Source organism: Lepisosteus platostomus, chromosome 5, assembly GCF_059453375.1.
Source record: "Lepisosteus platostomus isolate fLepPlt1 chromosome 5, fLepPlt1.hap1, whole genome shotgun sequence".
NCBI lineage: Eukaryota > Metazoa > Chordata > Actinopteri > Semionotiformes > Lepisosteidae > Lepisosteus > Lepisosteus platostomus.
In genome coordinates, this window is record NC_142615.1 from 65,448,186 (window position 1) to 65,463,675 (window position 15,490).

Here is a 15,490-nt window from a genome sequence, read left to right on the forward strand (position 1 = left end):
GCCAAAGCTGACAAATAAACAGACGGACAAGCCGCACTGCACGTGTGAACAGGGGAATGAGCGAGCGAGCGAGCGGGGATAGGGCGCCTCCTGCGCTTAAAAGCTTACAGCACCTGGTATTCCCAGGCGGTCTCCCATCCAAGTACTAACCAGGCCCATCCCTGTTTAGCTTCTGAGATCAGACGAGATCAGGCGTACTCAAGGGGGTGTGGCCGTAAGCGAGAGCAAGGCTCGCTGGCACCCTTCTTATTGAGAGGACAGCTCCGTCACCTCTTTTACGACGCTGCTTTTTTTCCCTTGCGTTTTTCTCTTCTTCCCACGTTCTCTCTCTTCACTGCCTTCGTCCCCGCTCTATTTCACTTCAGCCTTTCACTCTTGCTTCCTTCCAATGAGGACGGAGCTGCGGGAGAAAGGGCGCTATAGAGGATCGCTGTGGAGAGCTGCTGCTGTGCTTTGACATCTGAGCTCTGTGGAAAACGATCTCAATACAATTCTGAAAAACGCGACTCTCCGAACGCCAGCCGAACAAGTCTCCACAGCCGAAGCGCTGTGTCTCTTTTCAGCTGGCGATAAACCTTTCCTCGATCCTTTGCGGACTTGTAAAACTGTTCCTGATCAGAATAAAAAACGCTCACGCTAATACACAAGCACCCGTGTCTCGCCAAAGCTGACAAATAAACAGACGGACAAGCCGCACTGCACGTGTGAACAGGGGAATGAGCGAGCGAGCGGGGATAGGGCGCCTCCTGTGCTTAAAAGCTTACAGCACCTGGTATTCCCAGGCGGTCTCCCATCCAAGTACTAACCAGGCCCATCCCTGTTTAGCTTCCGAGATCAGACGAGATCAGGCGTGCTCAAGGGGGTGTGGCCGTAAGCGAGAGCAAGGCTCGCTGGCACCCTTCTTATTGAGAGGACAGCTCCGTCACCTCTTTTACGACGCTGCTTTTTTTCCCTTGCGTTTTTCTCTTCTTCCCACGTTCTCTCTCTTCACTGCCTTCGTCCCCGCTCTATTTCACTTCAGCCTTTCACTCTTGCTTCCTTCCAATGAGGACGGAGCTGCGGGAGAAAGGGCGCTATTGAGGATCGCTGTGGAGAGCTGCTGCTGTGCTTTGACATCTGAGCTCTGTGGAAAACGATCTCAATACAATTCTGAAAAACGCGACTCTCCGAATGCCAGCCGAACAAGTCTCCACAGCCGTAACGCTGTGTCTCTTTTCAGCTGGCGATAAACCTTTCCTCGATCCTTTGCGGACTTGTTAAACTGTTCCTGATCAGAATAAAAAACGCTCACGCTAATACACAAGCACCCGTGTCTCGCCAAAGCTGACAAATAAACAGACGGACAAGCCGCACTGCACGTGTGAACAGGGGAATGAGCGAGCGAGCGGGGATAGGGCGCCTCCTGCGCTTAAAAGCTTACAGCACCTGGTATTCCCAGGCGGTCTCCCATCCAAGTACTAACCAGGCCCATCCCTGTTTAGCTTCCGAGATCAGACGAGAGCAGGCGTGCTCAAGGGGGTGTGGCCGTAAGCGAACGCAAGGCTCGCTGGCACCCTTCTTATTGAGAGGACAGCTCCGTCACCTCTTTTACGACGCTGCTTTTTTTCCCTTGCGTTTTTCTCTTCTTCCCACGTTCTCTCTCTTCACTGCCTTCGTCCCCGCTCTATTTCACTTCAGCCTTTCACTCTTGCTTCCTTCCAATGAGGACGGAGCTGCGGGAGAAAGGGCGCTATAGAGGATCGCTGTGGAGAGCTGCTGCTGTGCTTTGACATCTGAGCTCTGTGGAAAACGATCTCAATACAATTCTGAAAAACGCGACTCCCCGAACGCCAGCCGAACAAGTCTTTAAGTGGAAATCTAATAAGTAAATTGATTCTTAAAATGTAGAGAGCTTTGCAAAGAAATATATTGGGGCTTTTAGATAATATATTTCAAGGATGTAATTGCTGTGCTACAGTACGTGCAGAATTTTAGAAAACAGTGCGTCAACAAAGTACACTGTTTAGGTTACTTTAGAAGACAATGTACCAAAACAATATATGCTGTCTGGGTCGTTAGAATTAGCTGAAAGTAACTGATAAGCTTTGAATAACATATCTAGTGCTTCTTCTTTTGCTTTTTGATGTAATCTGTTTTCTCTTAGGGAAAGTGGAAGTTTTAGAAGGGACAAAGCGCTGAGCTTTTTTACAGCGCAACGTCTTATGAAAACCCTGTACTGCTTGGAACAAATTGAGTCTCTGGTTGCTCCCAATATTGAAATAAAGACCTTACTCAGGTGAGAACTCTCTCTTGTGGCTTCCTTGATAGTTATATTTCCATGACACCGGTTTTAATGTCTGTAGATTGTATCTTATTTTTATTTTTTGTTTTGTTTCATGTTCATATTATGTGTTTTCACCCAGTTGACTCCAGTTAATAACAGTTCACCCAGTTAATAGCCACTTTTTATGCGCGAAAAACGGGTGATCTTTCTATCGCGTGATCAGCTTAGTATCTTTCTGTAAGTTTTTTTCTTCTTAATTAAACGTTTAAAATACATGAATTTCATAAAGACAACACACGTTTCGAACAGAAAAAAATCATATTCTGTTCTCTTCCTGGTATATATAACAGATCAGCTGGTCTTATTTTCCCAATTGCTTTTTTCCACTGTATTTATCATAATGGCTAGCCAATGTCCTCTCTTAGCTAGGTAATGTAACTTGTGGATGTGCTTCTGCGTTGCGTAGAAGCACATGTATCCATAGAAAGTGTATTATACTACTATTTGAGCTACAGTACATAAAAATAATTATATTGTCATTAATTTCTTTAGGTACGTGATTCCATATTATATTCCCTTTTAATCAAATTCTAAAAGTATGCTTTTGTTTACTCCGATAACGAGCACATTCACAGAAAATGTTAATATCTTATGACTTTTCACAAAGTATATAAAGTTAAGATGGTCAGAAGGAGCATGTAAAAACGTTTCCGAAACGTGGTAAAATCTTACTACATGTAAGACTTTGATGCTTAAAATGTTTAGGAAGAAAGTGGAATACTGGTGTGTTTTTTTTCTTTAAACTACCAATACCAGCCATATACAGTTTACACTATATGTTTATGTTCCTAAATTAATATAGTTTATGGTGGTGTATCGTGGTTGTAGAGGTTTGATGGGTTTACTGAGACAATTATTAATTGTAGCAGTAATCACGAGGTTGTTCGTTGTGGCTTTTAGAAAATCAATCGTCAGAACAACTAACAACGCACACACACGGGTTCAATACATGAGATACATTTATTCATATAAATTGTGCACCAAACATATACTAGTCTGCCTGGATACGAGCGGCAGACCTTACTGTGAGGGTTATCAATATACGAGGTATATAATCTCGAAGAGATGCCAACACAAAGAGATACACAACAGAGAATATATGTCAATATATATCGTTCGCTAATCAGTGTTATTACCCACTGTTACTCTAAACTCGGAAGTAAATACATTACTCATGAATTAAATTGATAACAACTTGTGTTGAGGTACAATTGAATTCTCGAGACACAATGTAGAACATGGGGTTTACTTATCCACTGTGTATGGATTTGGAATCTCCCGGCATGAACACCAAACCAGCTGACAGGCTCTGTTGCAGCCTCTGTTCCAGCGGTTGTCCAATGGGCGTTGTCCCGGCGTCCTCTGGCTACCGGCCAACCAGTTGAGGTACAGCTCGGAGTAGGACGGGCGGAGAAATCTGACTGCGGCGCACAGGGCAGTCGTTGCTCCGAGGAGATCTACCAGCAGTCCAGCTGGCTAGTAGAAAGTCTCTATGCACAGAGCGTGACCGCGAGTCCTCACAAGTCACTCTTTTGCCTGGGAAGAAGCTGGTTCGTTCCTGGTCCAGCGCTGCTTCTGAATAAGCTATTCAGGTTGTCGATGAGGGTCCAACTGTAGGCTGCCGTTGATCAAGCGGATCATTCACGTTGGTAGAATTCTGAGTACGTATGGGATCCTCGGCCTCGCGCTTAGAACAAAGTCCAAGTCCCTTTGCAGACAACAGCAGTTGTCACGTGATTGTCTCTGAGGATGCGCGAAAATGACCAAGGAGAGCCCCGATCTGAGCTTGCACTCCCTTTTTGACCAAGACATAGATGTATGCTGATTGGTTGAGAGTTTGGCGGGCATTAGAGACCCACGTGGTATTACCACGCCCTGCCAGTCCCTGATTGGTTGGTCAAGGTGAGATATGAGTCACTTACTCTTGACACTTAGGAATGCAGTCCAGATGTCCATTCGGCACTCCCTAGACAGATAGGCACCAACGGATGACCATTGATCATGATAGCCAGGCTAAGCTAAGTGCATCCCCATCTGGGAGCTGTCCATTATCAAAACAAAACATCTTTAAATCAACCTGCATGAATACTTTCTCTGTGGCTGCACCACAAAGATGGAGGGTGAGATGGGGCCTCATTTAGGCCACCGCCTAATTCTGTCTTATTAACAAGCATTGCCGCTACAACGGCATCCCTCCTGTCAAACTTCCTCCTGACGTGTTTGACAGGATCTGGGCCGTGGTGAACAGTGGCAAAGACGCCCTGTGGAGAGTGAGGAACATGGGGCTGTTCAAAGGCATCGAGGTCCCAGTCAAGGCAGCAGGTAGCCTGGCCCTGTTCATCACCCTAGAGAACTATTACTTCAGAGATCTGTGGAGAGAAGGGAGGGAGGAAGCAGAAAATCTGTGGGAAATTGAGAGCATAGGTCAATATCTCAAGAAACTGTGAAAAACATTATCATGTTTAAGTAAAGAATGTGATTTGCACCAGAAAAAAATAAATTGTTGCTATATAACTGGTACCGTGTGAAAATGTAATGAGATGTGATTATATATACTGTTTTAAGTATGTATATAAATGTAAAGCTTTCTAATTTGTGATGTCCTGTATTTTTTTGTGAAAAGAAAATAAAGTTCTTAAAAAATCGATTCACCCAGGGCGAGGCTCGGCCATTGCACTCCGGCTGTGCTGACCCCTGCGAATTCCCCAAATGTGGAATCTGCATAATTTCTGGTAGTGGGGGACTGCGTTCGCGCTCTCTCCTGATGTGCTTGGTCCAATATCAGATACGGGAGAGTTAGGACACCACGAGCTGCGATAGGATCCCAGTTCGAAAGGAGTCGATGCCACTGCTGGTTCCCGGTTTCTTTTAGTTAGAGGTCCGGAGAAGCATTTCAAGCTGGTTACACTACTCCTTCCGGACATTCATTCCCTTTTCAAAGTCAGTCGTTTTGCTGTTTATGATTGTGATTATCGAGGTTAGCCTTTATTTGGTCATGGGGGCCTCGGTACTGTATGCTAATTCTCAAGACAGTTTCACCCGTTTTCTGATTGCTAGGTTCTGTACCAGTGCAGACATGTCAAACAGTGAATGGCTGTACCTCTATTGTATCCGTGCTCAATGAATGAAATCAGTAATAAATGAATATATGTATAGTTATACGAAAAACAAGTGGTTTATCGACTCATCTTCATTTGCAGATTTAGAGACAGCTTCGATATTCGGGGGAGGCGTAAAACATGGTGCTGATCTTTGGAAAGCAGAAGGCAAAACTGACACGTTCTCATACAAGGAGCTGAAACCAGGCCACCTGGGTGAAGATCAGGTATCGTAACCGCTAGACCATATGGGAACATACAGCCATGTTGTGCGTGCGTCATGTAAGCAAACTGTAATTGCTGCCTTCATGACCTGCTTGATGGAGAAAACACACAAGAGAGTTGGCACTCAGAGTGTCGAAGGGTTGATGTATACTAGGGCTCAGTTGAAATGCAGCGTCAGGACTTTTCCGACTAGTGTCACACAAAGAGAGTACTTCCTTTCCTACTGGCTGTGTATGTCTCGGTAACTCGCTGTGATCGTATAGTGCTCAGAATTTGTGTTGTGGCCGCAACAACCCCGGTTCGAATCCGCATACTGGCAGAATAGGAGGAGTACTGCCTGACTGGATCGTTGATGAACGACAGAGGCCACTCCGACCTCTTCTTGGTTTTCTTCAATGACTTACTAAGGATCTTCTTCACATTCGCCCATGCATGGGAAGCCAGTTACACCAAAGCAAACGCAGGAAAGTGCATTTCAAGCAGAGACCAGGAGGGACTTGTTTACACCGAGAGTGGTCGGAGAATGGAACAATGCGCCCAGCCCTGTTGCTGGAGCCGATTCTTGATGAGATCTTGGGCTCACTAAGAGGCCCCCGCTGGATGCTAATCTTTCTGTTGTTCTTGCAGGTCCTGCGCTGCTTTTGAGCCGACAGAGCTCGTCCTGGTCTGTCAGCACAGCCCAATTGCAAATGATCGGCTCCACGTACAGAAGGAACGTGCGTTTGGTACAAGAGTGCATGAAGGCACCGGAAATACATTGGGAACAAATGACCGGTCGTTCAAGACCTCTGTGAAGTACAGGAGCGTGCAAAACGAGGCTGCTTCCACCTGGTCTCGAACCGGGGACTTTTCGCGTGGTAGGCAAACATGATAGCCGCTACACTACGGAAACCTACAAGGAGCGCTGCTGGTGTCTTGCTTGCGTTTCGGGCTGAGAAAGGGACGCGTCACTTTAGGCAGGGTGCGCTGGAGAGAGGAACAAAGGGCGCGATGAAACAAAATGCCAAAACCCGGGATCAAACCAGGGACCTTTAGATCTTCAGTCTAACGCTCTCCCAAATGAGCTATTTCGGCGGTGCGCAGAGCCCACGGCCACCTGCTCCAGCCTTCGTGTGTTGCGACATGAGCGCACCAAGAGTAGCGGGAGAGTGTTGCAGGAACGTCACTCTGAAGGAAAGCCACCCAGGTGCGCCCTCTGAGCTCTGTCCAGCGCATCTTCCTCGCATGGACTCCTGCCTGCGACGGGCAGGAAACAATTAGCAAGAACAGAACCACACCCCATGGGTGTTTCATGACCACACCTTAGGTTGTGACACGTGCAGGTGTGAGGGGTTGCCGGGCTACTTTGGAGCAGAGCTTGGGCGGAGGGGGGGCGGGAAAGCAGACAAAGAGGTGACACCTCAAGGTCTGCACGATCACAGCTCTCCGCCGCCCCAGGCTTCCGCTCGATAAGCTACTGGACACACCCGCCCCTCCTCACACAGACCGTGGAAAAGCCCCCGAGTGGGAGGGCTCTCTCTTCCTCCCAGGAGCTCTTGGACACGATGCACAGACAGGGCGCGGGGAGCCGCCGCCTGCAAACGCGGCTCCAGGCAGGACTCCACTCCGCAGGAGCCGCAGAGCAGAGGAGATGGGGGCAGCTTAGCTCCTGTGCAGAGACCTGAGCTGTTGTTGCTGTGGATGCTGTCTTTTCTGCACTCGGGGTAGGAGTGAATGTTGAGTTGCCCTTAGAAATGAAGCAGAGCACTTCAACGGCACGGGTGTGTGTGTGTGTGTGTGTGTGTGTGTGTGTGTGTGTGTGTGTGTGTGTGCGCCCTGGTGATTCTGGGAGACAGATCTAACCTGGGCTAAAAGAGAGGGGGCTTAGCCCTCTTCCATTTGCTAGTTCAAAGTTGTACAACCTATTTGTATCTGCTAGGCAGCGCAGTCGTCGTGCACAAAGAACGCTTTGAAAAGCGTCAAAGGCAAGTCATTCCGAGTTGGTCGCGAAATGCTGAAATGATCTCTCGGCTCCTCGGTTGTCATCCCTGACATCCCAACCCCGCCACTCACTGTGTAAAGCAGTGTCGTATGGCCCTGACATCACACCCCCACCACTCTCTACGGAAAGCACTGTCGTATAGCCCTGACACCCACCCCTCCACTCATTGAATAAAGCAGTGTCATCAAGCCCCGACATCCCACCCCTGCCACTCTCTACGTAAAGAAGTGCCGTATGGCCCTGATATCCCACCCCCACCACTAACTGCGTAAAGTAGTATCTTCAGGCCCTGACATCCCAATCCCGCAACTCTCTGCGTAAAGAAGTGTCGTATGGACCTGACACCCACCCGTCCACTCTGTGCTTAAAGCAGTGACGTCAAGCCCTGACATTCCACCCCCTTCACTCCATGCGTAAAGCACTGTCGTATAGCCCTGAAACCCACCCCTCCACTCTCTGTGTAAAACAGTGTCATATTGCCCTGACATCCCAACCCCGCCACTCACTGTGTAAAGCAGTGTCGTATGGCCCTGACATCACACCCCTGCCACTATCTGCGTAAAGCAATATCGTCAGGCCCTAACATCCCACCCCCGCCACTCTCTACGTAAAGAAGTGTCGTATGGCCCTGACACCCACCCCTCCGCACTCTGCATAAGGCAGTCTCATCTGGCCCTGAAAATCCACCCCCACCACTTTCTGCATAAAGCACTGTCGTATGGCCCTGTCACTCTCTGCGTAAAGAAGTGTCGTATGGCCCTGACACCCACCCTTCCACTCTCTGCATGAAGCAGTGTCTTCATGCCCTGACATACCACCCCCGCCACTATATGCGTAAAGCAGTATCGTCAGGCCCTGACATCCCACCCCTGCCACTCTCTGCGAAAAGAAGTGTCGTATTGCCCTGATACCCACCCCTCCACTGTCTGCATTAAGCAGTCTCGTCAGGCCCTGACATCCAACCCCCGCCACTCTCTGCGTAAAGCAGTATGGTCAGGCCCTGACATCCCACCCACGCCACTCTCTGCCTAAAGCACTGTCATATGGCCCTGACACTCACCCCTCCACTCTCGACGTTAAGCAGTGTTGTCAGGCCCTGACATCCCAGCCTCGCCACTCACTGCGTTAAGCACTGTCGTATGGCCCTGACACCCACCCCTCCACTCTCTGCATAAAGCAGTGTTGTTAAGCCCTGACATCCCACACCCTCCACTATCTGCGTTAAGCACTTTCGTATGGCCCTGACATCCCACCCCCGTCACTCTCTGCGTAAAGCAGTATGGTCAGGCCCTGACATCCCAGCCTCGTCGCTCACTGCGTTAAGCACTGTCGTATGGCCCTGACACCCACCCCTCCACTCTCTGCAGGAAGAAGTGTCTTCATGCCCTGACATCCCACCCCCGCCACTCTCCACGTAAAGAAGTGTCGTATGGCCCTGACACCCACCCCTCCACTCTCTGCATAAAGCAGTGTTGTTAAGCCTTGACATCCCACACCCTCCACTATCTGCGTTAAGCACTTTTGTATGGCCCTGACATCCCACCCCCGTCACTCTCTGCGTAAAGCAGTATGGTCAGGCCCTGAAATTCCAGCCTCGCCGCTCACTGCATTAAGCACTGTCGTATGGACCTGACACCCACCCCTTCCACTCTCTGTGTAAAGAAGTGTCATATGGCCCTGATACCAACCCCTCCACTCTCTGCATAATGCAGTCTCGTGAGGCCCTGACATCCCATCCCCGCCACTCTCTGTGTAAAGCACTGTCGTATGGCCCTGACATCACACCCCTCCACTCTTTGCGTTAACCCCTGTCGTATGGCCCTGACACCCACCCCCACCACTTTCTGCATAAAGCACTGTCGTATGGCCCTGTCACTCTCTGCGTAAAGAAGTGTCGTATGTCCCTGACACCCACCCTTCCACTCTCTGCATGAAGCAGTGTCTTCATGCCCTGACATACCACCCCCGCCACTATATGCGTAAAGCAGTATCGTCAGGCCCTGACATCCCACCCCTGCCACTCTCTGCGAAAAGAAGTGTCGTATTGCCCTGATACCCACCCCTCCACACTCTGTGTTAAGCAGTGCTGTCAGGCTCTGACATCCCAACCCTGCCACTCTCTGAATAAATAAGTGTCGTATAGCCCCGACACCCACCCCTCCACTGTCTGCATTAAGCAGTCTCGTCAGGCCCTGACATCCAACCCCCGCCACTCTCTGCGTAAAGCAGTATGGTCAGGCCCTGACATCCCACCCACGGCACTCTCTGCCTAAAGCACTGTCATATGGCCCTGACACTCACCCCTCCACTCTCGACGTTAAGCAGTGTTGTCAGGCCCTGACATCCAAGCCTCGCCACTCACTGCGTTAAGCACTGTCGTATGGCCCTGACACCCACCCCTCCACTCTCTGCATAAAGCAGTGTTGTTAAGCCCTGACATCCCACACCCTCCACTATCTGCGTTAAGCACTTTCGTATGGCCCTGACATCCCACCCCCGTCACTCTCTGCGTAAAGCAGTATGGTCAGGCCCTGACATCCCAGCCTCGTCGCTCACTGCGTTAAGCACTGTCGTATGGCCCTGACACCCACCCCTCCACTCTCTGCAGGAAGAAGTGTCTTCATGCCCTGACATCCCACCCCCGCCACTCTCCACGTAAAGAAGTGTCGTATGGCCCTGACACCCACCCCTCCACTCTCTGCATAAAGCAGTGTTGTTAAGCCTTGACATCCCACACCCTCCACTATCTGCGTTAAGCACTTTTGTATGGCCCTGACATCCCACCCCCGTCACTCTCTGCGTAAAGCAGTATGGTCAGGCCCTGAAATTCCAGCGTCGCCGCTCACTGCATTAAGCACTGTCGTATGGACCTGACACCCACCCCCTCCACTCTCTGTGTAAAGAAGTGTCATATGGCCCTGATACCAACCCCTCCACTCTCTGCATAATGCAGTCTCGTGAGGCCCTGACATCCCATCCCCGCCACTCTCTGTGTAAAGCACTGTCGTATGGCCCTGACATCACACCCCTCCACTCTTTGCGTTAACCCCTGTCGTATGGCCCTGACACCCACCCCCACCACTTTCTGCATAAAGCACTGTCGTATGGCCCTGTCACTCTCTGCGTAAAGAAGTGTCGTATGTCCCTGACACCCACCCTTCCACTCTCTGCATGAAGCAGTGTCTTCATGCCCTGACATACCACCCCCGCCACTATATGCGTAAAGCAGTATCGTCAGGCCCTGACATCCCACCCCTGCCACTCTCTGCGAAAAGAAGTGTCGTATTGCCCTGATACCCACCCCTCCACACTCTGTGTTAAGCAGTGCTGTCAGGCTCTGACATCCCAACCCTGCCACTCTCTGAATAAATAAGTGTCGTATAGCCCCGACACCCACCCCTCCACTGTCTGCATTAAGCAGTCTCGTCAGGCCCTGACATCCAACCCCCGCCACTCTCTGCGTAAAGCAGTATGGTCAGGCCCTGACATCCCACCCACGCCACTCTCTGCCTAAAGCACTGTCATATGGCCCTGACACTCACCCCTCCACTCTCGACGTTAAGCAGTGTTGTCAGGCCCTGACATCCCAGCCTCGCCACTCACTGCGTTAAGCACTGTCGTATGGCCCTGACACCCACCCCTCCACTCTCTGCATAAAGCAGTGTTGTTAAGCCCTGACATCCCACACCCTCCACTATCTGCGTTAAGCACTTTCGTATGGCCCTGACATCCCACCCCCGTCACTCTCTGCGTAAAGCAGTATGGTCAGGCCCTGACATCCCAGCCTCGTCGCTCACTGCGTTAAGCACTGTCGTATGGCCCTGACACCCACCCCTCCACTCTCTGCAGGAAGAAGTGTCTTCATGCCCTGACATCCCACCCCCGCCACTCTCCACGTAAAGAAGTGTCGTATGGCCCTGACACCCACCCCTCCACTCTCTGCATAAAGCAGTGTTGTTAAGCCTTGACATCCCACACCCTCCACTATCTGCGTTAAGCACTTTTGTATGGCCCTGACATCCCACCCCCGTCACTCTCTGCGTAAAGCAGTATGGTCAGGCCCTGAAATTCCAGCCTCGCCGCTCACTGCATTAAGCACTGTCGTATGGACCTGACACCCACCCCCTCCACTCTCTGTGTAAAGAAGTGTCATATGGCCCTGATACCAACCCCTCCACTCTCTGCATAATGCAGTCTCGTGAGGCCCTGACATCCCATCCCCGCCACTCTCTGTGTAAAGCACTGTCGTATGGCCCTGACATCACACCCCTCCACTCTTTGCGTTAAACACTGTCATATGGCCCTGACACCCACCCCCTAAGCTCTCTGCGTAAAGAAGTGTCATATGGCCCTGATACCAACCCCTCCACTCTCTGCATTAAGCAGTGCTGTCAGGCTCTGACATCCCAACCCCGCCACTCTCTGCGAAAAGAATTGTCGTATGGCCCTGACACCCACCCCTCCACTCTCTGCATAAAGCAGTGTCCTCAAGCCCTGACATCCCACCCCCGCCACTATCTGTGTAAAGCAGTATCGTCAGGCCCTGACATCCCACCCCTGCCACTCTCTGCGTAAAGCAGTATCGTCAGGCCCTGACTTCCCACCCCCGCCACTCTCTGCGTTAACCCCTGTCGTATAGCCCTGACACCCACCCCTGCACACTCTGCATAAAGCAGTGTTGTCAAACCCTGACATCCCACACCCTCCACTATCTGCATAATGCACTGTCGTATGGCCCTGACATCCAACCCCCGCCAATCTCTGCGTAAAGCAGTATCGTCAGGCCCTGACATCCAACCCCCGCCACTCTCTGAATAAATAAGTGCCGTATAGCCCTGACACCCACCCCTCCACTCTTTGCATTAAGCAGTCTCGTCAGGCCCTGACATCCCACCCCCGCCACTCTCTGCGTAAAGCAGTATGGTCAGAACCTGACGTCCCACCCACGCTACTCTCTGCCTAAAGCACTGTCACATGGCCCTGACACTCACCCCTCCACTCTCTGCGTTAACACTGTCGTATGGCCCTGACATCCCAGCCTCGCCGCTCACTGCGTTAAGCACTGTCGTATGGCCCTGACACCCACCTCTCCACTCTCTGCGAAAAGCAGTGTCGTCAAGCCCTGACATCCCACCCCCGCCACTATCTGCATAAAGCAGTATCGTCAGGCCCTGACACTCACCCCTCCACTCTCTGCATTAAGCAGTGCTCTCAGGCTCTGACATCCCAACCCCGCCACTCTCTGCGTAAGGAATTGTCGTATGGCCCTGACACCCACCCCTCCACTCTCTGCATAAAGCAGTGTCGTCAAGCCCTGACATCCCACCCCCGCCACTATCTTCGTAAAGCAGTATCGTCAGGCCCTGACATCCCACCCCTGCCACTCTCTGCGAAAAGAAGTGTCGTATGGCCCTGATACCCACCCCTCCACACTCTGCGTTAAGCTGTGCTGTCAGGCTCTGACATCCCAACCCCGCCACTCTCTGCCTAAAGAATTGTCGTATGGCCCTGACACCCACCCCTCCATTTTCTACAAAAAGCATTGTCTTCATGCCCTGACATCCCAAACTCACCACTGTCTGCGTAAAGAAATGTCGTATGGCCCTAACATCTAACCCCCGCCACTCTCTACGATAAGCAGTATCGTCAGTCCCTGACATCCCACCCCAGCCACTCTCTGCGTAAAGAAGTGTCGCATGGCCCTGCCACCCAACCCTCAACTCTCTGCATAATGCAGTCTCGTGAGGCCCTGACATCCCAACCCCGCCATTCTCTGTGTAAAGCAGTATCATCAGGCCCTGACATCTCAACCCTGCCACTCTCTGCGTAAAGTAGTATGGTCAGACTCTGACATCCCACCCCTCCACTCTCTGCATGAAGCAGTGTCTTCATGCACTGACATCCCACCCCCGCCAATCTCTGCGTAAAGCAGTATCGTCAGGCCCTGACATCCCACCCCCGACACTCTCTGCGTAAAGCACTGTCATATGGCCCTGACACTCACCCCTCCAATCTCTGCGTTAAGCACGGTCGTATGGCCCTGACATCCCAGCCTCGCCGCTCACTGCGTTAAGCACTGTCGTATGGCCCTGACACCCACCCCTCCACTCTCTGCATAAAGCAGTGTCGTCAAGCCCTGACATCCCACCCCCGCCACTATCTGCGTAAAGCAGTATCGTCAGGCCCTGACATCCCACCCCTGCCACTATCTGCGTAAAGCAGTATCGTCAGGCCCTGACATCCCACCCCTGCCACTCTCTGCGAAAAGAAGTGTCGTATGGCCTTGATACCCACCCCTCCACTCTCTGCTTTAAGCAGTGCTGTCAGGATCTGACATCCCAACCCTGCCACTCTCTGCGTAAAGAATTGTCGTATGGCCCTGACACCCACCCCTCCACTCTCTGCATAAAGCAGTCTCATCAGGCCCTGACATCCCACCCCTGCCACTCTGTGCGTTAACCCCTGTCGTATGGCCCTGACACCCACACCTCCATTCTCTAAGTAAAGCAGTGTTTTCATGCCCTGACATCCCACCCCCGCCACTCTCTGCGTAAAGCAGTATCGTCATTCCCTGACATCCCACACTCGCCACTGTCTGCGTAAAGAAATGTCATATGGCCCTAACATCTAACCCCCTGCCACTCTCTACGATAAGCAGTATCGTCAGGCCCTGACATCCCAACCCTGCCACTCTCTGCGTAAAGCACTGTCGTATGGCCCTGACATCCAACCCCTTCCACTCTCTGCGTATAGCAGTATCGTCAGGCCCTGACATCCCACTCCTGCCACTCTGTGCTTAAAGAAGTGTCTTATGGCTCTGACAATCACCCCTCCACTATCTGCATAAAGCAGTGTCTTATGGCCATGACACCCACCCCTCCACTCTCTGCATTAAGCAGTGTTGTCAGGCCCTGACATCCCACCCCCGCCACTCTCTGCATAAAGCAGTGTCGTCAAGCCCTGATATCCCACCCCCACCACTCTCTGCATAAAGCAGTGTTGTCAGGCCCTGACATCCTACCCCCGCCACCTTCTGCCTAAAGCACTGTCATATGGCCCTGACACCCACCCCTCCACTCTCTGCGTTAAGCAGTGTTGTCAGGCCCTGACATTCCGCCCCCTCCACTCTGCGTAAAGCACTGTCGTATAGCCCTGACATCCCAGCCTCGCCACTCACTGCGTTAAGCACTGTCATATGGCCCTGAGACCCACCCCTCCACTCTCTGCGTTAAGCAGTGTTGTCAGGCCCTGACATTGCACGCCTGCCACTCTCTACGTAAAGAAGTGTCGTATGGCCCTGACATCCCACCCCCGCTACTCTCTGCATAAATCAGTGTCAAGTAATAGGTTTATTCCATGCTGAAAAAAAGAAGAAAGAGAACACAACGTTTCGGCCGTGGAGCCTTCTTCAGGTGTGAGAGAGACAGGGCAGTAGGCAAAGGTAAAGTAGCGGGAGAACAAAGGCTGGGAGAGAGGAGGAGTGAGAGGCGGGAGCAGGGGACAGAAAGAGAGGCCAATCAAGAGGTTTGAAGTCAGATTGGGTGCAGAGAGGTGTGAAATGAAACTTTCAATGAATGGAGAAAATTTAAAAGAACAGTAGTCTGTCGTTAAGGGAACGGAGAATGTGTGATCCTAGCTGGAGAATAATTTTAGTTTCGGTGGTCTTTCTGATGTATGAGTTTCTGAAAACTGTCTTTGAGAACACATACAGAGAGATTAGAGTGGTTGTGGCCGTCAGAGGTGAAATGAGAAACAATGGGCTTGGAGAGATCTTTAATCTTCACAGCCCTGACGTGTTCTCTGAAGCGGTCTTCGAGTCTCCTTCCTGTTTCTCCAATGTAGATGGCTGGGCATTTACTGCAA

General features: G+C 51.2%; 3 non-coding genes and 1 pseudogene across 3 annotated transcripts; 1 reads left to right on the forward strand and 3 right to left on the reverse strand.

Annotated features, from left to right (window-relative positions):
* Positions 1 to 101: 101 nt before the first annotated feature.
* LOC148671426 (5S ribosomal RNA) lies at positions 102 to 220 on the reverse strand. The gene has a single exon (XR_015938724.1). It is a non-coding gene; the product is annotated as a 5S ribosomal RNA (ribosomal RNA).
* Positions 221 to 757: 537 nt separating this feature from the next.
* On the reverse strand, positions 758 to 876 carry LOC148671427 (5S ribosomal RNA). Its single transcript, XR_015937950.1, has one exon. It is a non-coding gene; the product is annotated as a 5S ribosomal RNA (ribosomal RNA).
* A 537-nt stretch (positions 877 to 1,413) lies between these two features.
* LOC148671428 (5S ribosomal RNA) lies at positions 1,414 to 1,532 on the reverse strand (annotated as a pseudogene).
* A 3,396-nt stretch (positions 1,533 to 4,928) lies between these two features.
* Positions 4,929 to 5,087, forward strand: LOC148671429 (U1 spliceosomal RNA). The gene has a single exon (XR_015938679.1). It is a non-coding gene; the product is annotated as a U1 spliceosomal RNA (small nuclear RNA).
* Positions 5,088 to 15,490: the final 10,403 nt, after the last annotated feature.